General features: G+C 36.7%; 1 non-coding gene across 1 annotated transcript; it reads left to right on the plus strand.

Annotated features, from left to right (window-relative positions):
* Positions 1–17,600: 17,600 nt before the first annotated feature.
* Positions 17,601–17,675, plus strand: Trnap-ugg. Its single transcript has one exon. It is a non-coding gene; the product is annotated as a tRNA-Pro (tRNA).
* The last annotated feature ends 1,338 nt before the right edge of the window (positions 17,676–19,013 follow it).

Here is a 19,013-nt window from a genome sequence, read left to right on the forward strand (position 1 = left end):
CTTGTCCTGTGAATACCCGTTTATCATCTGCATTTCTTCTTGGTATAGCAATTTTAATGGCCAGTAGTGTAAATGGAAAATACACTTACTTTTCTTTATACAATACTCACAGCCCGCTTGATATGCACAATTTTCCGAACTTACACTTAGATCCAACAACAAGCAAATGCAACGATGCTCTGGCAGTGTTGGCCAGTAATGCCAGCTTTCTCAAGTTATTGAACTGGTACAAGTGAACAAGTCTTTTATCTCTGAATGTGTGGTTGTAACAATTTCAGCCACACACACTAAAAGAACGCTGTACTATGGTAAGCCAGTATACAAATAATTTTCTTGGCTTATTTTTTTGGCTGCTATCGTACATGACAGAATAAAAAAAAATATTCCACCATGTGTGATAATCGCACAGCCTATTCGCTCTATACTATGACACTGAGTAATTCAAGTACCATACTGTCTGATCAACGTACTTCGCATAAAATGTTTTTTAGATCATCATGTATAGAGGACCCTATCCAGCCAAGCTATGAGCTCGAGTATGATGAAATTTCTTGAGAATACTTCAGGTGTAACTGCTCCAGAGGTCTCCGGTGGAGCTCTTATCCAAGTGTCTTTAGTTTCTGAAACAGAACCAGCTTCAGTATCGAATGAATCTGATACCCTTGCTGATACAGTATCAAAATTGGGGGAAACTGCTGTGGTCCGAGATTGTGAGCCGAATAACAATACTTTTGTTGAAGCAGGTGAACACTTACTGCGGACTCTTTCTTGTACACAGTTCCAGTTTAGTCCACATGCCAGCTGCTGTCATACATGAAAGTAAAAGGGTGAGTGGCACTACATCCATCTACATCATGATACATTCCTGTGTTTTGCGTCCTTTTCCAGCCATATTTTTCCTCAGCTCCCTACTCTTGTGGAGGCTTAGTAGCTATGCCATTGACAATATCTAAAATGCCTTTTCCCCTGAATATCGCTTCCATCTGAAATTTCTACACTGCTCAGTTTTCTCCTCCAAACAACTTAAAATGATTATATCTAGTTTTTTCCATTGTGCACGCCAACACTATGCCAGTAGCGTCAAATTTACTGTCACTCGAAATGTCTCCCGAAAACTCTGGTACTACACTGAAATACAGACATATGCACCTGGACCCATAACCTGTAATTGTATTGTGGTGGCATGCAATTGGTCAAGTGACCTATCTTTGGACTGCCTTCTTTGGGTTTGTGCCCAATAGCGCGCGAACCTTCAGTTTGTTGCGAAGATTTGAACTGTACTGATCATGTGTTGATGTATAATGGTATGAAGCCATTGTTAAAGTACTTATCTCTATACGTAGAATCTTAGCGTATTCATTTAAGCCATTGTACCTACTTCCACACTAGTGAATCCGACGACAAATGCTCCTAACTGTTTTTGTGTTTTTTGTATAATCTTTTGTTGTTATGCCATGAAGACCTTTCAACAGCCAATAGCAGCTACCTTCGCCTACCGTGACTCTACCTACTTTCAGTGAACCAAATGCATTCGCAGCTTCCAGCTATGCAGACAGGACTTCTGAACATGAACTTCCATCATTTTTCTACTCTGCCTGTGAATGCTTCGACTCAGGTTAACAGAGTCCACACAGCCACCGCCATATTGCCTCAGACTGTGCCTTCATACATGTGCCGGCGCCATGCGCCGTGCACACCAGATGTGTTTCCGACTGAATTAAAACTCTCTTCAATGCCTACTGCGCATTCTGAGCAGTGCATTATCGATGTGGAAGACGCTACTGCGTCGCCGCAACATTTCTCAATGCCCTGGCTGCAACAGGAACCTAGCCTGGGTGGCCAAGTTTCTGGGACCCCATGTCACCCTCTCCCCAGTGTCACCACAACCAAAAATGGAGTTACGTGCAATCAACCCTTAAGTAATCCTGTGTTATCAGATGTCCCGCATGCCAAATTCCCAAAATAGCCTACTTTTGTAAATGACCAGCCAAACATGTGGTTTGCACTTGCGGCCTCTATGTTCGTGCTACCGATGTCCACTCCAAGGAATAGGAACTCTTGTGCCTCACTAGCACAATAAAAAACACACAAATTTCAAACTTTCGCAACCCACGGTTGCTTCATCAGGAAAGAGGGAACAAGAGGGAAATATGAAAGGATGTGGGTTTTAAGGGAGAGGGTAAGGAGTCACTCCAATCCCGGGAGCGGGAAGCCTTACCTTAGGGGGAAAAATATCTGTGTGTGTGTGTGTGTGTGTGTGTGTGTGTGTGTGTGTGTGTGTGTGTGTGTGTGTGTGTCTGTGTCCGCCTCAACAGCTGAGTGGTCAGCGCGACAGAATGATGCCTGAAAAGTGGCCTGGGTTCGATTCCCGGATGGGTTGGAGATTTTCTCTGCTCAGGGACTGGGTCTTTGTGTTGTTTTCATCATCATCATCTCATCCAATGGAGTGGTGGCAGGAAGGGCTTCTGGCCACCCCTTAAATTAACCACACCAAATCCGACCAGAACCATGCCGACCCTGTGAAAAATGTGGGACAAAGGCATAAGCAAAAGAATATATATATAACTAATGTGATAGTGTCCCTCTCTACTTCACTTTCTCTCTCTCCCATTCTCTGGCACTCTTTCTCTGACTTTGTTGTTGTAAGATGTACTGCACCTTACAGGTCTGTACTACTGTATAATGTGTTATTAAATGTGAAATAGAGTTTTAACTTAAACTGTTGTTCAGTGCTTACTTTCCATGGTTGTAATCAACCTTTGTCAAATAACGAGGCATTTCCAGCAATTCTAGCATGCTGGGCAGCCAAGACAATGTAGCATCGCAGGAGTACAAGATAGCCACCATCACCACCAATTGAATTTTAATACTATTCTTTGTAGTCACGCAACTGTTCACACAGATAGTGTAGCATTTCTGTTTCATAGGAGTGTGAGGGAGGAGATTTCATTTAAATGAAAACAAGTAGGTCTACAATAAATGACTGATTTTTCAGCTCGCCTGATTGTGAATCAAAGAAGACAAAATTTCAAGTTATGTTATAGAAGAAAGGTTTGAGAATATACACTGTTAAACCGTTAGAGTGAGAAATATTTCAGTGACAGTCATTTACAGTCGCACAATTGATTTTGGGGTGTGAAAATATGTACTCTACATAGCTGTAGTTAAGGACACTTATCATCATGAGATAAGTTTCAATTAATGATTATTAAAGTAAATATGGCTAAGAATTATCCTGTAATTTATGTCGCAAACAAAAGTGCTAGGCTCAGAATCTATCCAATATTTATGGGCTAATTTCCAAAATATACTTGGATTTACTCGAAGAGAACCATAAAATCTTCTAATTACAAGAACCAAAAATAATTTTCAAACTCGAGACAAAACAAAATTGGTGTACTAAACTCATGAGCCCTGAAGTAATTTCATAATGTTGCAATGTATATTAGTTGTATGTGCAGTCTTTTTTCATGAAATATGTACCAAATTGATCATAAGAGGATACTTATGAGTGGAAAAGACTAGCTGGAAAAAAATACTATATGAGGAATATAAGATTAATTGTCAACAGGTAAGGGTGGCAGTGTATACTTTCCTGTTGTCGACTAATAACTAAAATGAATGTACAGAAGAAGTTTCTAGTGTTGGTAGTATGGCAACACTGAATCATTTACTTGTGTGTTGTTGGTTCTTGTGTATTTCATGTGAATAATCATGGTTAGGCCTAGGAAACGGATAGGACAGCAAGCTAGCCCAGGCTTGTATGCACCAGAAACAATGTAAGACACTGAAGTACATAACTTAACAGAACATACTGAAGCTGATACTTGGGAAGGAACTGGAATAATTAGTGAACTCTGTACACCATCTTTTACAGAAAGTAATACGATGGAAGGCACAGCTGCTGAGACAACAAAAAGACAAGTTGTAGGAAGGGTAAGAGAAGGGTTACAGAACATGCCTACCTGTTCACTATACTAGACCAATTCACTGAAATTCTACAAAAGTTAAAAGGATGTGACAAAGAACGCAAATGCTTACAAGCAAAACATGAAAAGGAAAATTATCGCTTATAGGCAGAATGTGAAAAGGAACACGATCACTTGCAAACAGAATTCGAGAGAGAATATGATAAGGTGTTAAAAGAAAAAGTAGCCACAAATGAAAAAGACTGCAATCACGTACAAGCAGAACATGAGAGAGAGCGTGATAGGAAATTAGTCGCTGAAATGAAAGAAACAAAGGATGCACTTACAGAAATAAAAAGGGTGTGCAAAGTTTTACCAGAATTGGTACAGTCCTTGTCCATATAACTAGAAACATTACAAGCTGGACACTTGGCTGAAGAGGAAGAAGTAGCATTACTAACTGAATGGTTTGATACTCTTGCAACAGATACAAATAAAAATGTCAAACAAAAATTTGATGAAGAAGCAGAGAACAAAGAATCTGAATCTGGTAAATGGTTAGGCAGCAAAGATAACAAGATTACTGATCACATAGAAGCTCAAGTAAAGTGTGTGATACAGCACCTAACACGGAATCCAAAGCAACAATGGTGGGGTCAGATGACACAGCACACAGAAAAACAAACAAAACAGTGCACTCTGGCAGCAAAGTGCTACAGAGTGTTTCAACATGAATCACAGTCAAGTAGACAGTAATAGCCATATTGTAAACTGTGGTGTAACATGTGACTAAATGTATGATTAGGAGATCAATTTTCCATGTGCATTCAAACAGCAATGCGCATGCACAGTGAATAGTCACAGTCCTATCAATAGACAACATTTATCAGTTCTGGGGGTAGTGTGTTTAGTTTCTGACTTATTGCTTGAAGAAAGCTTGATTAAACATAGACAGTTTCAAGATTATACTGATACTGATAAAAAGATTTTTATTCACGTGACTGTGGAGTGCTTGGAGTGAGTGGCAGAAACTCCAATTTATTTTGTCTCACATTCAAGCTGAACCAGCATTATGGGCCACACAGGTGGCAGAGACTTGTAATACACAAGAACAATTCAAGAAAGCATTTCTAGTGAAATTCTGGTCAACTGATATCCAAGAGTGTTTACATTAACAAATCTACAGCCCAGAATTATATACATCAAAAGGGATCTCATACACTTATTGAAGGCTATGTTACCTCACGGTATAAAAGAAAAGTTGATCACTGTATCCAAAAATGATTTTGAGCAATTTATGTCCATGCTTTAATCTATTTATCTTATATTGGAAGATATGACACATAGTAGTGAGCATGAGAATGGTAACACACCTCCATCTAAATGAGATAAATACAACCATTCGCTGCACAGTAATGGAGTTGGTAGGAAAAGTGTTTACAATCACAACACCAATAGACAACAATGCAGGGGCTACGAGGACAGAAACCGCTCAAGCCCTAATAATAGTGCAAAGTGGGTAAATACTAGGCTAGGAGAATATTCCGGAACCTGGAATACATATCAGGGACCACAACCTAGTAATTCAGACATGCAAAGTAATAACAGTCAACCAACTGTACAAGAGCTAAACCTGATGTAGGACAATGGCAGAGTTCTAATCAAAACATGCATATAGCGGATGTAATGGATGGAAAGCTGCTCAATCCATCTAGTCCATTAAACTAGATCCCACCACAATATACTCTCTATTGTTGGCCATGTGGCAGAGTGAGAGCAACATGACTCACACTAATGGCAATGACATATCAATGTTGAGGTACAATGATAGCCTCGGCTTACAGCAAGATTTACTGAATGAATAGCATTCATGTCTAAAGATGGATACAGAACTTGTGCAGGCCGTAGTAGAAGGGACCACATGTGGCATACCTGTCAATATAATCATATACACAGTTGATTCTATGCATAATGACTGCGGAATTCTTTACTGACATTACTGGTGAAAAACTGTGGGTGACGGTTGCTATTGGCATACAGTCACAACTGATAAAATACTAATCTATTAAAAGCACCTTTCTTGTAGTCCAAGGATTCTCACTTGCCAATATCCTATATGCAGTTGTCCTCTACTTGCTGTAGCTAAAGTCAGGGGGAAGATAAAATCTTTTGGTGTTAAATGTCTAACATCAATAGATTTCAAATTTTCTTACTGGCAGATTCCATTAACTGTAGCTTCTAAGAAGAATACAGCATTCACATTTTGTGGCACAAGCTACCAATTTAGAATATTTCCATTCAGTCTGAACGTTAGTGCAGGTGTGTTTATAACAGCTCTTGATCCAGTGCTTGGCCCTGAACTCCTGGACAGAGTAACATTATAAATGGATGAATTACGTATAACCACCCCAACATGGGAAGAGCATGTAGAGGTTTAGGGGAGGCGCTGAAAAAATTCCCAGAGGTAGGGGTGACTGAAAACCTGAAGAAGTCAAAGATTGGCAGGCATCAAATTGAATTTCTAGGAAATGTTTTTTTGCTCTTACTCATCATTCCTGATCCTAAGAAAACGCATGCAATTGAGGAATTTCCTCAACAGAGAATGAAGAAGCAATTAAAGGCTTTCATCAGTGTCTTGTCATTTTTCTGGTGTTTTGTGCTGAATCAGATTATGAACAGTGAACTACTGTTGGGATTACTATGGAAAAACACACCATGGGTGTGGTCAGCAGAAGAGAGTGTTTGCAACAATCAAACAAGCCTTGTTAGAAGCAAACCTGCTGTACCACCTGCATATGATGAACGAGTTCTGTATATTTTTTTTTTAATTTTTTTTTACAAGCTAGGATCTTGTCTGTTTCAAGAAGAAGAACCGAACGGTTGCAAAGACACTTGAGTGATTGGTTTTGCAAGTTAAGTGCTCATAAGTTGTGAGCAATCCTATTCAGTAATAGAGTTGGAAGCCTTAGCACTTGTTTGGGTCATTAAAAAATTCCACTTTTACATCAAAGGTAAGCCATTGAAAGTATATGATGAGCTTTTTGCTTGCACAAACTGTTACATGACAGGCTGTCCCAGTGAGGTCTAACCTTACAAGAGTACCACTAAAAATAATGTGTATCAAAGGATATGACAACATAGTAGCAGATGCTTTATCATGCCTACAACATGGTATGGGTGAGCCTACCGAGCTGAGTGAACAGGCTTCTTAGTATAAAGTGTTGCTAATTAGGGATCAAACACATAGGCAAAAGTTTTTGTGGATGTGTAAAGACATGACCAAATTACAAAACTCAGATCTGACTTGGAATGAGGTAATAATGGCCTTGTCCTGAGTTCCATCATGTGTCCTAACTGAGCAATATAAAATAGAAAATTCAGCCCTTTTCTATATGAGGGATGTAAACACAGATGTCTGGTGCAGTGTCTACCATAGTCATGCATGAAATATTTCATCTGGTATATGCACATAACTTTGGGGCACATAGGAATTAGTAACTGTGTGACAATCATAAATATGTACTGTCATGCCAGAAACTTCAAAAGTCAAGTACAAAGCATAAGATGAACCTGTGAAATATACCAGAAAACCAAGCCCATGAACAGGTCAAGTAAGAATGTATTACATATAGTAGTACCAACTAGTCCTTTATAATTAGTGTCAAATGACATAGCAGGATGCTTACTCATGGCAAGAGATGGTGTTAAGTATCTCCTTGCTGTTTATGATACATTCACAAAATAAGTGAAACTGTACACTCTGAAGATGTCCACAGCATCGCCAATAATTTGAAATATGGTAAATGACTACTTATCCAAAGTAGGCAGACCTCAGGCTATAGTGTCTGGCAATGCTGCTTATTTCACCAGTTTCAGTAGAAACACTTCCTAAGGGAGCAGGAAATTATATCATGCTTCCATCCAGAAACAAGTCCAGTCAAGACGAGTTTTTAATGAATTCAATAGATTTATGAGAGCCTACATACCCAATCAGCACACTAACTGGGCAGAAGAAAAGTCCAGTGGAGAGAGCATTTAGTGTATTCAGTAGATTTATAAGAACCTACGTGCCCAATCAGCATACTAAGTGAGCAAATATGTGTCAATCTTTGAGAAGATTCATAATAATCAACTGTATGCAATGATTGGCTGCTCACCTGCCAAGGTATTAATGGGCAGGGAGAAAAAAAAACGAGTGGATTGATCCATTAGTTTGTTTACCAAGGACAGAAACATTTAAAGAACAGAGACATGCAGATGTCTTTGCTAACTTATCAAAGTGCGCCCAAGCTAGGAAATTAAAATATGTGTGTGGTGTGAGGAATGCACTATCATTTGAAGTAAGTGATTTAGTGTTGATAAGGACTCACCTGAAGTCATCTATCATGCACAAAAAAAGAAGTGGCAATTGCTATATGCAAGACCATACAGGATAGTAATAATACTACATGGGTGTAGCTACCTGTTAGCTGACACCAAGACAAATAAAGCAAAGGGTTCATACATCTACAAAGACTTAAAGAAGTATATACACTGTTTGTAAGTTGTAAATAGTAGATATACATTTGAGTAGTAAGTGTTTTATGAGTCATTATCATGAGAAGTGTTTATTGTGTTTAGGATGTATGGATGTGTTACCTGGCCATCAGCCTGGACTGAACATTTGCTGATAAAGGAAGAACTGCCTTCAGCAGTATAATCTACAATAATTTGCCAAAGCAAAGTCTACCTGGTAGACAAGACCTACTACAGGTCAAAGTAAATATTTAATTGAAAAGTAATGTAAAATGCCTTTAACAGTAATTAATATTTTTCATTTGAATTTTGACTAAATGTTTAATCCCACATAGGCAGAGACTATTGGAGTTCTAAATTCATATGTGGAAGTCTTCTGTGGACTGCACAAGAGTGAAACCATATAGGAAAAATGTATGTCTTCTACATGCACAGCTTCATTTGGAGGTTTTATTTCATGGATGAAGAGGCATGATTCTCCAGGTTTTGGATGCACATGTATTGTTGTAATAGGGAACATACACTGCTGTCCTAATGCAGCGATCTCCAAATAGATTTAATTTCTGACAATAATTAAAATTACGATTTGACTATACTGTAAAGATTATTGTAAAGTCAGGCCAGGGTCTGTAGTCAGTAAGCAGCACTCTTGTGATCTGCTATTTGCTATGGGTAAATAAAGAAATGAAGCATGTATACCAAAGTCAAAATTACAGACCTGTGTATACTATGTTTATAAAGAAAATGTTCTTGTCCATAAAATGAACAGAAGTCAGATAAAGAAAGCAAAAGTTATCCTTGGTCTGATTACTAGCAAGAACTTTAAACGAAAAGTATGTTAGAGACTTGAAACTGTGATTGATAATAAGTAATTAAGAATCAACACTTCCTGGTAAAAAACAGTGCAATATTGAACATAATGTGTAAAAGCCTCGACTACATTGAGACATCAATATAAGCCTGTAGTCTCATAAAACCAAGCTCCGTATTACAGATGTGTGTAAAGAACCTCTGTGAAAGTGACAGTGAAAACGATATAGGCAGTCATTATGTAGGGATAAGTTGAGGTCATTGTGTTTGAGACTGCTGAAATTCACTTGCAGACAACAATCAACATATCTGATTTGATTTTTTATTGGTCCAGTTTTATCATACAGCAGAAATTGTACAATTGATATTGGACAGATCAAAGGTAAGTTACAATAATACATAGTATTAGCAAATAAGTAGGCAAATTAAAAATAGGTACCTATTACAATTAATTTTGTTACACATTCAGAAATTCTCTGACAGAATAGAAACAGTGCTTTATTAGAAATGCCTTTAGTTTAGCTTTAAATATTGGATGAGTAGCATTTTTTATTTCCTCTGGTACCTTATTGTGTAGTATTACACCAATGGTAATTATGCTCCTCTAATAGGTGGTTGTTCTGTGATATTTTTGATGTACATTCAATTTCCCTCTGGTACTATAGTTGCGTACATCTTTGTTCTTTAGCAGTTTGCCTGTTTTCAGGAGGTAGTCCCTAGTGAACAAGATAGTTTCATAAATGAATAAACTTGGAACATTTAGAACACCAAGCTCAGTAAAATGGAATTTACAGGACTCCATCTTTTTAAGGCCACAAATTATTCTTAGAGCTCTTTTTGCACTCTAAGAGCCTTTACACTGTGAGTTGAGTATCCCCAGAAAATGATCCCATATCAGACTAGTGAGTGGAACTGTGCATAGTACGCCTGCAGTACTGTTGTTTTGGTTGTTGTAACCTTTAAAATTCTTAGGCCATAGCACACAAATGATAGTTTTCTAGACAAGTTATTTATTTATATGTGTGTCCCACTTTAAGTCTTGCTGAACCCATAGACCCAAAAATTTTGTGACACATTTTCTATGGGATCATTTTTTAATTGTGCTTGAATAGACATTTAATTAGTTGCAGGAATTAAATGAAATTCGACACACACAGTTTTTTCAGTATTTATAATGAGTTTGTTTTTTGTGAACCACTCAGAAAGTCATTTCATAGAACTTTCTGCTGTGGATTGCAAAGTTTCTGGACTGGATCCAGTGAGCAATATGCTGGTGTCATCGGCAAACAGGATAGTTTTTGTGGGACTCATATATTCAACTAAGTCATCCACATAAATCAAGAAGAGTAGTGGATTTTTACTGGTAATTCACTAGAAAGAAAGGAGTTGTTTCTTGTTTTGTTCATTTTGTTGAATTCATACTGAAGTGGTACTTTCTGCTTGTGGTTTTTGTGGGTATGAACACAACCAGCTATGTGCTACACCTCTCACTTCTCGTCTTTCTAATTTTTCGAGCAGGATATTATGGTCTAGAGCATCAAAGGCGTTTGATAGATCTAGAAAAATACCTGCAGCTAATTTATGTTGATCAAGGGATTTTAAAATGCACTCTAAGAATTCAAAAATTGCTGTGTCTGTAGATTTAGACTTTCTAAAACAGTGTTGTTGTACGGTAAGAGGTGCATATTTATTTATGAAACTTAAAAGCCTGTCATAGAAAAGTTTTTCCAGAATTTTTGAGAAGGAACTTAACTGTGACACGGGTCGGTAGTTTGATATTTTTTTCAGAAGAACCTTTTTAGAGCAGTGGTGAAAATTTTTTTGTTTTAAAAATATCTGGAAATACACAAGTTTTTAAAGAGAGGTTGAAAATTTTTGCCAAGGGGTTTGCTATATGGTGAGCACATGCTTTTAATATGGAATCAGGTACTTCATCAAGACCACTTGACATGTTATTGCTTAATGATTTAATTTTACTTATAATTTCATTGGGGTTTGTTTAATAAACATACATAAAGCAGTCGAGATCACTGACTTGCTGGAGAAACTTGGGACTGGTCCTTGACAGTGTTCTTGAATGAGGTCTTCACCTAGTGAAGTGAAGTATTCACTAAATTTTTCCACAACTGAATTTGGGTCTGTGACTTTTGAGCCTTCTACGTTAATGATACATTCTTTTATTTTGGCGCTGAACTACAAGTTCCTTCCTTTATAACTCTTCACTTGGATCTCATTTTGTTAGGTGAGTTTCTTATCAAATTGTCATTCCACATAATTTTTGCCTTTTAGACTACTCTACCATAGATTCTTTTGTAGGCTTTTGAATAATCTGCGAATTCTTGGGTTACTCTAAATTTCTTACAACAGTACTGCAGAAATATGTTTCTCTCATTGGAAGTTTTTATGCCTTTAGTTATCCATTGCTAATTATTGTTAAGTTTTACTGTTTTTACTACTTTTGGAATAAAATAGTAAAGAAAGATGCTCTGAAAACTCATATACATGCTATCAACATTGTTCTGAGTGGTGAAGCTTTCCCAGTTTTCCTTCACCAGTGACAGATTAAAACGAACCATTGGCAATGAGGTGCAGACAATGTATGATCACAGCACTGAATGTCTGCAGAATGCAGTGTACCTGCAAGAATCTGCACTTAATGAATTTACAAACCATCAAAACATCATACGACAACTGTGCATTTATGTATATAAAATAGTGAGTAGTGCAAACCAAGGCATGTTCAATAAATGTGGAAGATGTGTCAGAATAAATCTCGATGCCAAATAATCTTCAGAACTGGTCCTGGATAAACAGTAATAGTGCATAATCCTCATGTGTCTCATCACCCAGCTAGCAATTTCCAAGTTAAGCAGTGTGTAATGCTCTACTTTACACATTTTTATGGCCAGACATGATGGAGCTGTGCAGTCAAAGCTGTACAAGTTCGCAGGAAGGAGTCAGTGACAAGATGGTAGCAGCAGCTAAGCAGTCCTCATCTGAAGATTCAGAATCCGACTCAATGTTCCTGCTAGTCATTTCTCAACACCTACATCAAGATTACAAAGACATGGCAGCAAAACTTTGCCTATGTTGCCGGAGAGTTTCATAGAACGGAGAAGATCTCCTAAAAATTTAAAATGTTTGCATTGTATAATTCGAAAGACAAATTCTGTAAAACTTCAAGTTTGTAGCAAAAATAATTGTGTATTCATGTTGGATCTGTATATTTATAAGTAACTCTAAAATGTTCGCATAGTAGCTCTCATTGAGTCGAATGTTTTACAAGATAAGTGAAAACCAATGCTTAACAGTGTTTCACCAAAACATTCAAGCCATAAAGAACAAAGCACAACAGCTAGAAGAAGAATTGGAAACTTTTGATAGCCAAATTTTGTGTATCACCGAACAATAGTGCAAAGGGAAGGAAATTGAACACATTGCATTAGCCTCATATGACCTTGCATGTTACTATAGCAGAATTTCAATGAATGGTGGAGCTCCATGTATCTATGTAAAAAAAGGTATGTCATTTAAAGTTATATATGATCTTTTAGATCTAGATGAGGACAAACATTTTGAACTTTCTGCTGTTGAAATAATAGGACCTGGCAGTGCAAAAAAATTAGTCATATTTTGTGTGCACCACTCTCCCAGTGGAGACATTGATATATTCTTCTCAAAACTGAATCAAAGCTTAGACAAAGTTTCTGGACCAAAAGCAAATGTAATTATCTGTGGTGACTTAAACATTAATATTATGAAGCCTGATAAGGCTAGCAACATATATGTGAATATTCTAAGCTGTTATGGAATATCCTCCCTTGTTAATTGTCCAACTAGAATAACGAAAGAATCTTCCTCGTCTATAGATCATGTAGCTACAGATATTGATAGTAAAATAAGTCATATTGTTGTCCAAAACCTGGGCCTATCAGACCACCTCTGCCAGATCTTAAAAACTAACATTCATGTAGAAACTCCTCCTAAACTGTGTACATACAAAAGAATGTTTTCCATATCAGTCCTGTATGAGTTTAAATCCCAGCTAGAATATGAATATTGGGGGGGGGGGGGGGGGGGGGGGGGGGGAAGTCTATGCAGAAACTAATGCAAATCAGAAATTTATCAAGTTTGTGTCAATTTTTAAACTCAGATTTGAAGAGATGTTTCCAAAAACTCTTTACAAAATTAAAATTACAAAGAGAAATCAATGAGTGACTACAGATATCAAAAAATCCTCAGAAACTCTTAGATATCTCAACTCCATAAAAAATAATAAATCTAACCCAGAAGTTCTGCAATTCTACAAAAAGTACCGTAAAATATACAGAAAGGTGCTGTTAGCTGCAAAAAAACTTTCAAACAACAAAATATTACTTCAAGCTGAAAACAAGAGCAAATCAGCCTGGAACATTGTCAAACAGGAAACATCTGACTCTGTTGAAAACGACCTCAATTCACATATTAAAAACAAAGATGTACCAGTAGGTGACCCTAAAAAATTAGCTGATTTTGTAAACTCATATTTCAGTAGTATTGCAAAAAAATTACAGCAGAAATTTCCAGATACGTATGATTTACCAACTCAGAACCAGCCAACAAACTCAATGGTGCTCTTGCCAACTACAGAAAGGGAAGTGGCACTAGTAGTACACCAACTAAAAAATAAAACTTCAGTAGGACTTGATGAAATCCCAGTCTGCATAATGAAAGAATGCGTAGACTCCATAAAGGGCCCATTAACAGACATAATTAATGAATCTTTCGAATCTGGATACTTTCCAGAGTACCTAAAACAAGCAAAAGTTATACCTATCCTTAAAAACGGAGATGTGGAAAATGTAGAGAACAACAGGCCGATTTCTATCCTGTCTATCATTTCTAAAATAATAGAAATGCTAGTCAAAAAGAGACTGCTAAATTACCCGAATAAATATAACCTTCTTTCCAATGACCAATTTGGTTTTATGCCCAGAAAAGGCACACAATCTGCTATAGCACAGTTCACTAAAGTAATTTTAGAAGCACTGGACAAAGGTGAAAATGTACGTGGTATCTTTTTAGACTTGTCAAAGGCCTATGATACAGTTGACCACAACATCTTACTTCATAAATTAGGGCAAATAGGAATAAAAGGTGTGACAAAGAAGTAGTTTAAATCATACTTGGAAAACAGATTCAACGAGTTGAGATATCACAAGTTTCAAACAATTCCCTTGTAAAACACCTGTCTGACCCAGAACATGTGAATGTAGGCGTCCCACAGGTAAGTGTATGAGGCCCAATATTGTTTCTGATATACATTAACGACTTCCCACAAAGTATCAGACATGGAGAAAAAATACTTTTTGCTGATGACAGCAACGTAGTAATAACAGGTGAAAATCCAACACAACTGTCAGAAAGAGCAAACGAGGCTCTCATGATGTTCACAACTGGTCATTTAAAAATAAAGTAACCCTAAATGTAAAGAAAACTAACTATATTAACTTCCAATTGAACAAAAAACACAATGCCACTAGAATAAAAGTTAATAATAATGAATTAGAATGTGTAACAAGTACCAAATTCTTAGGGATGGATGTAGACAGCCAACTGAAATGGACAAACCATGTCAACATTTTGGCAAAGAAATTATCCACAACATGCTATGCTCTTAGAATCTTTGCACCGGTATGCAATAATACCTGTCTTAAAATAACATATTACGGATATCTACACTCAGTCCTCAGCCATGGGATCATGTTTTGGGGAACAAGTGCCAGTAACATACAAACTGTGTTCAAAGTACAAAAAAGAGCCATAAGGATAATAACAAACAGTGACAACGGGGCCCACTTTCTAGAATTATTTAGAAAGCTAGGCATTCTAACTGTTTCTTGTGAGTATATCTTTCAGAACATAATGTTCATTAAGAAAAATCTCAACATGTATAACACAAACAGCCTAATACATGACCATGAAACAAAATCTTGTCACCACCTCCATCTAGATAGAAAGAACGAGGCAAAGACAAAAAAAAAGTATATTTTATAATGGGATAAAACTGTATAACAAATTACCACAGGAAATTATAGAAATAAATGAGCCCCTCAGTTTCAGACAAAAGCTTAAAACCTTCTTAGTAAGTAAATGTTGTTATACTGTAAAAGAATATTTAACATAGATGTGATTATTAGCAACATATGACATTATCGCCAAAATATGATGTAATTTATATGTGTGTATGACTAGTTATAAAAACTACACAAAATATGAGAAATCTGTTTCATTTTAAATGTAAATGTGTGCTCATGTATTATAAACTGACGACATCCATACTATATATATTGTTCCACGGATGAATAAATAAATAAATAAATAAAAATGCTACACAAAAATAATATGTGAGCAAACTGGGAGTGGAGTTAGGTTTTTCCTGGTTTTTAAGCTGTTTTTCCTGTGGACCACACCATAATGGAAGGACCACGAACTTTTTAATGGCTCAAGCTAATAAATCTCCACCCCAAACAAAAGTATTTTATAACAACAGCTGCAAAACTGCGTACTTTCATGAAGTTTTAAAAAGTAGATACAAATTAATCTGCAATAACAAGCAGCAGCAAATACTAACAAAAACTTTAATTGCAACCTGTAAGAATGTAGATGTGATAATGAAATGTCATGCAAATTTTCATAAACTGAACATTAATTAATGAGCTACATGGATGATCTGTGTAAACGTCTGTGAGTAATGATCATACCATGAACTGTTAGTGAATGTGGAGGCAAATCGTGATATTCTATTAATGTGATGCCTGTGTTATAAAAAACAGGAATGCTAGTGGAATGCCCATTACAGACAATATTCAATTATATGCATGACCATTCCAGGTGGTCATATAGTGTCCTTACATGTATTTGTCACACACATTTTTATATTTGTTATGAATTAATAAACTGAGTGACTTTAGTAAAAGAACTCTGTATAAAGTAACAATTAGTGAAAAAGAAAATCAATGGTCATGGAATACAAGGTTGTTAATTCTATAAAATTTTACTTTGGAGAAGACCAATGACAATAGAGAGTTGATATAATGTGCTACGAAACATTATATTTATATATGTGACAATTTAGTGTAACCACCACTATGATAGTGCCTCTCTCTGTCTCTTGGGCTCTGGCACTCTTTCTCTGACTATGTCATTGTTATAAGGTTGCTCTGTGTCTTCCAGGTCTGCACTACTGTATAATATGTTATTAACTATCTAACAGATTTTAATGTATAATATGTTATTAACTATCAAACAGATTTTAATGTAAACTATTATTTAATGCTTTCATTTTATGGTTGTGTATAGTTGATTTTGTAGTGTGAAAATAGGTGCTTTATGTAGACGTAGTTACAAATGCTTATCATCATGAGATGGTTGTTTTCTTGGTCACTGCTTATAACAGCATTTATACCATGCACTGTCAACAATTAGTTACAAGGCTCAATTCGTGATTATTAAATTAAATGTGGTGAAGAATTGTCCTGTAATTTATGTTACAAACAAAAGTACTAGCTTAAGAATCCATGCAAAATTTAATGAGCTAATTTCCAACAATACTTGGATTTATTCAGAGAAAACTATAAAAGCATTTAATTACAAAAAACAAAAATAATTTCCAAACTCATGACACCACACCACATAAAATGAACATACTGTACAAAGCAATATTTTAAAAAATGCACACAACATTCCAACTTTCCTTCTTATAAAAGGTTTTTAAATAACTTACAGTATAATTAAGAATTCAAAATATGTCAGTCAGCTGAACTCTTCTTCTTTAATTGTATTATGAGCATGAAATATTTTGGATATTTTTTAAATAAGAACAACCCCCATTATGTGTAGTACAGAATAATCCCCCACTTTTTAAATGTGTTCAGCTATGCATGAATTATGTCAGATAGTTTCAAAAGTTTACCATTAGGTGTTAACTTTTTATAGTCAGCTACAACATTATATTTAGTATTTCAGTTTAATTGTTCCGGTAACCTTCTAATTTCAATATTATGTCATTATAATACAGTTGTATAAGGAAATTCATATACCACAAATACTATATATGACGGTAGTATCTTTTCTCGAAAGAACAGTTACCGTCGATGACCATGCAGTTAAAAATATGGGTTTCCGGCCTTTGACCTTCTTGTGCGAACGCACACGCTATGCTCGAACTCGTACAGGACTTGGTAGATTAATCTGCCACGAGTAATGAGTATGATGTGCAAACATCTATTAGGCGCACTACGAATGTAGTATTGTGGACATGTTGGGAATGTGGATCTCACGGGGGGCGTGCAAGGGATAAGTCCCTGCAGACGCGCTATTCTCTGTGCCCGCGGTGGCTCAGATGGATAGAGCGTCTGCCATGGAAGCAGGAGATCCCGGGTTCGAGTCCCGGTCGGGGCACACATTTTCAACATGTCCCCAATGAAGTTTATCAACGCCTGGTTGCAGCTAGGGTGTCAGTTTAATTATCACTGCAAACATTGCATAAATGTCATCAACATAATCACGTACCAAAAGATTACATCAGCATATAGCATACATCCACCTTAAACAGTGGAAAATCCAGGATGGAATAATGACAGTGATGTGAAAAGGCCTTCATCGGAATTAGGCAAAACACACACACACATGACCACAGTCATATATACGTGTGCATAAACTGCATCTGTGCAAGTGTGTGTGTGTGTGTGTGCGTGCGTGCGTGTGTGTGTGTGTGTGTGTGTGTTTTGTCCAATTTCAATGAAAGCCTTTTTGTCCAAAAGCTTATGAGTTTGATAGTCTTTTTTTTTGTTGGCTATCTGTGACTCAACATCTCCGCTATATGGTGACTAGTCTGCCTTCCCACCCTATAGTTACTGATTCAGATTGATTATTTAAATTCTATCTCTGCTGATTTTCAGCCCACTAAGCAAACAGTGTGGACAGTTCAGAAATGCTGAGTGAACAAAATAATTAGCGCTTAGCTGGTAAAATTCTTCTTTTTTCTTATTTCATGTCCAGGGGTCTTCTTTCTGGCTCTCCTGTTGATAGTGACAAAAATATTTGGATTTTCAGGAGGGTTTGATCTTGTAGTATCAATTCTAATTTAAAAAAAGGTACAGGTTTCAGTTTTCCATTTGCTGACATATTCTTGAAATCATTTCACAGATTTTGAATAACATTTTCTTTGTGGTTCACTGTTATAGAAGATACTTTTGAGCATTGTTAATAAGACATAATGGGCAACAATCACCAAACTCTGACCACATGCAGCCTTATACAACTCCTCTCAGTAAACTACTCCCCAACTACTACTTTACTTTAATCACTGACAGTCCATGGATTGTTAAATACAAAGATAATGACAGAGTATTAAATTTCTCCCTGCTTACATACTCTCTGACACTTAGAATCATCAAAATAACCAAGACTTTTTTTTCTAAGTAATGCCAGGTGTAGAAGTATGAAACCGGAATTTCCCCGTCAGTATGGGGACCATGAGATTGCATCTGCAGCGCCATCTGCTTCCTGTAACAGCCGACGATGAATGTCACCACACACTAACCAAAGTTCCATACATTGGTATCTGTTTCAAACCCGTAAACATGTCAAGTTCTGTGCCTACGAACTACCATTTGCAGACAGCATTGGTTTTCTGTTATCATTTGAAGAAAACTGCAGCAGAATCATATTGAATGCTTGTCGAAGTTTTTGGCGAACATGCTCTTCGGAAAACACTGTTTCGAGTTTTTCAAAAAA

This window comes from Schistocerca americana, chromosome 4 (genome assembly GCF_021461395.2).
Source record: "Schistocerca americana isolate TAMUIC-IGC-003095 chromosome 4, iqSchAmer2.1, whole genome shotgun sequence".
Classification (NCBI taxonomy): Eukaryota; Metazoa; Arthropoda; class Insecta; order Orthoptera; family Acrididae; genus Schistocerca; species Schistocerca americana.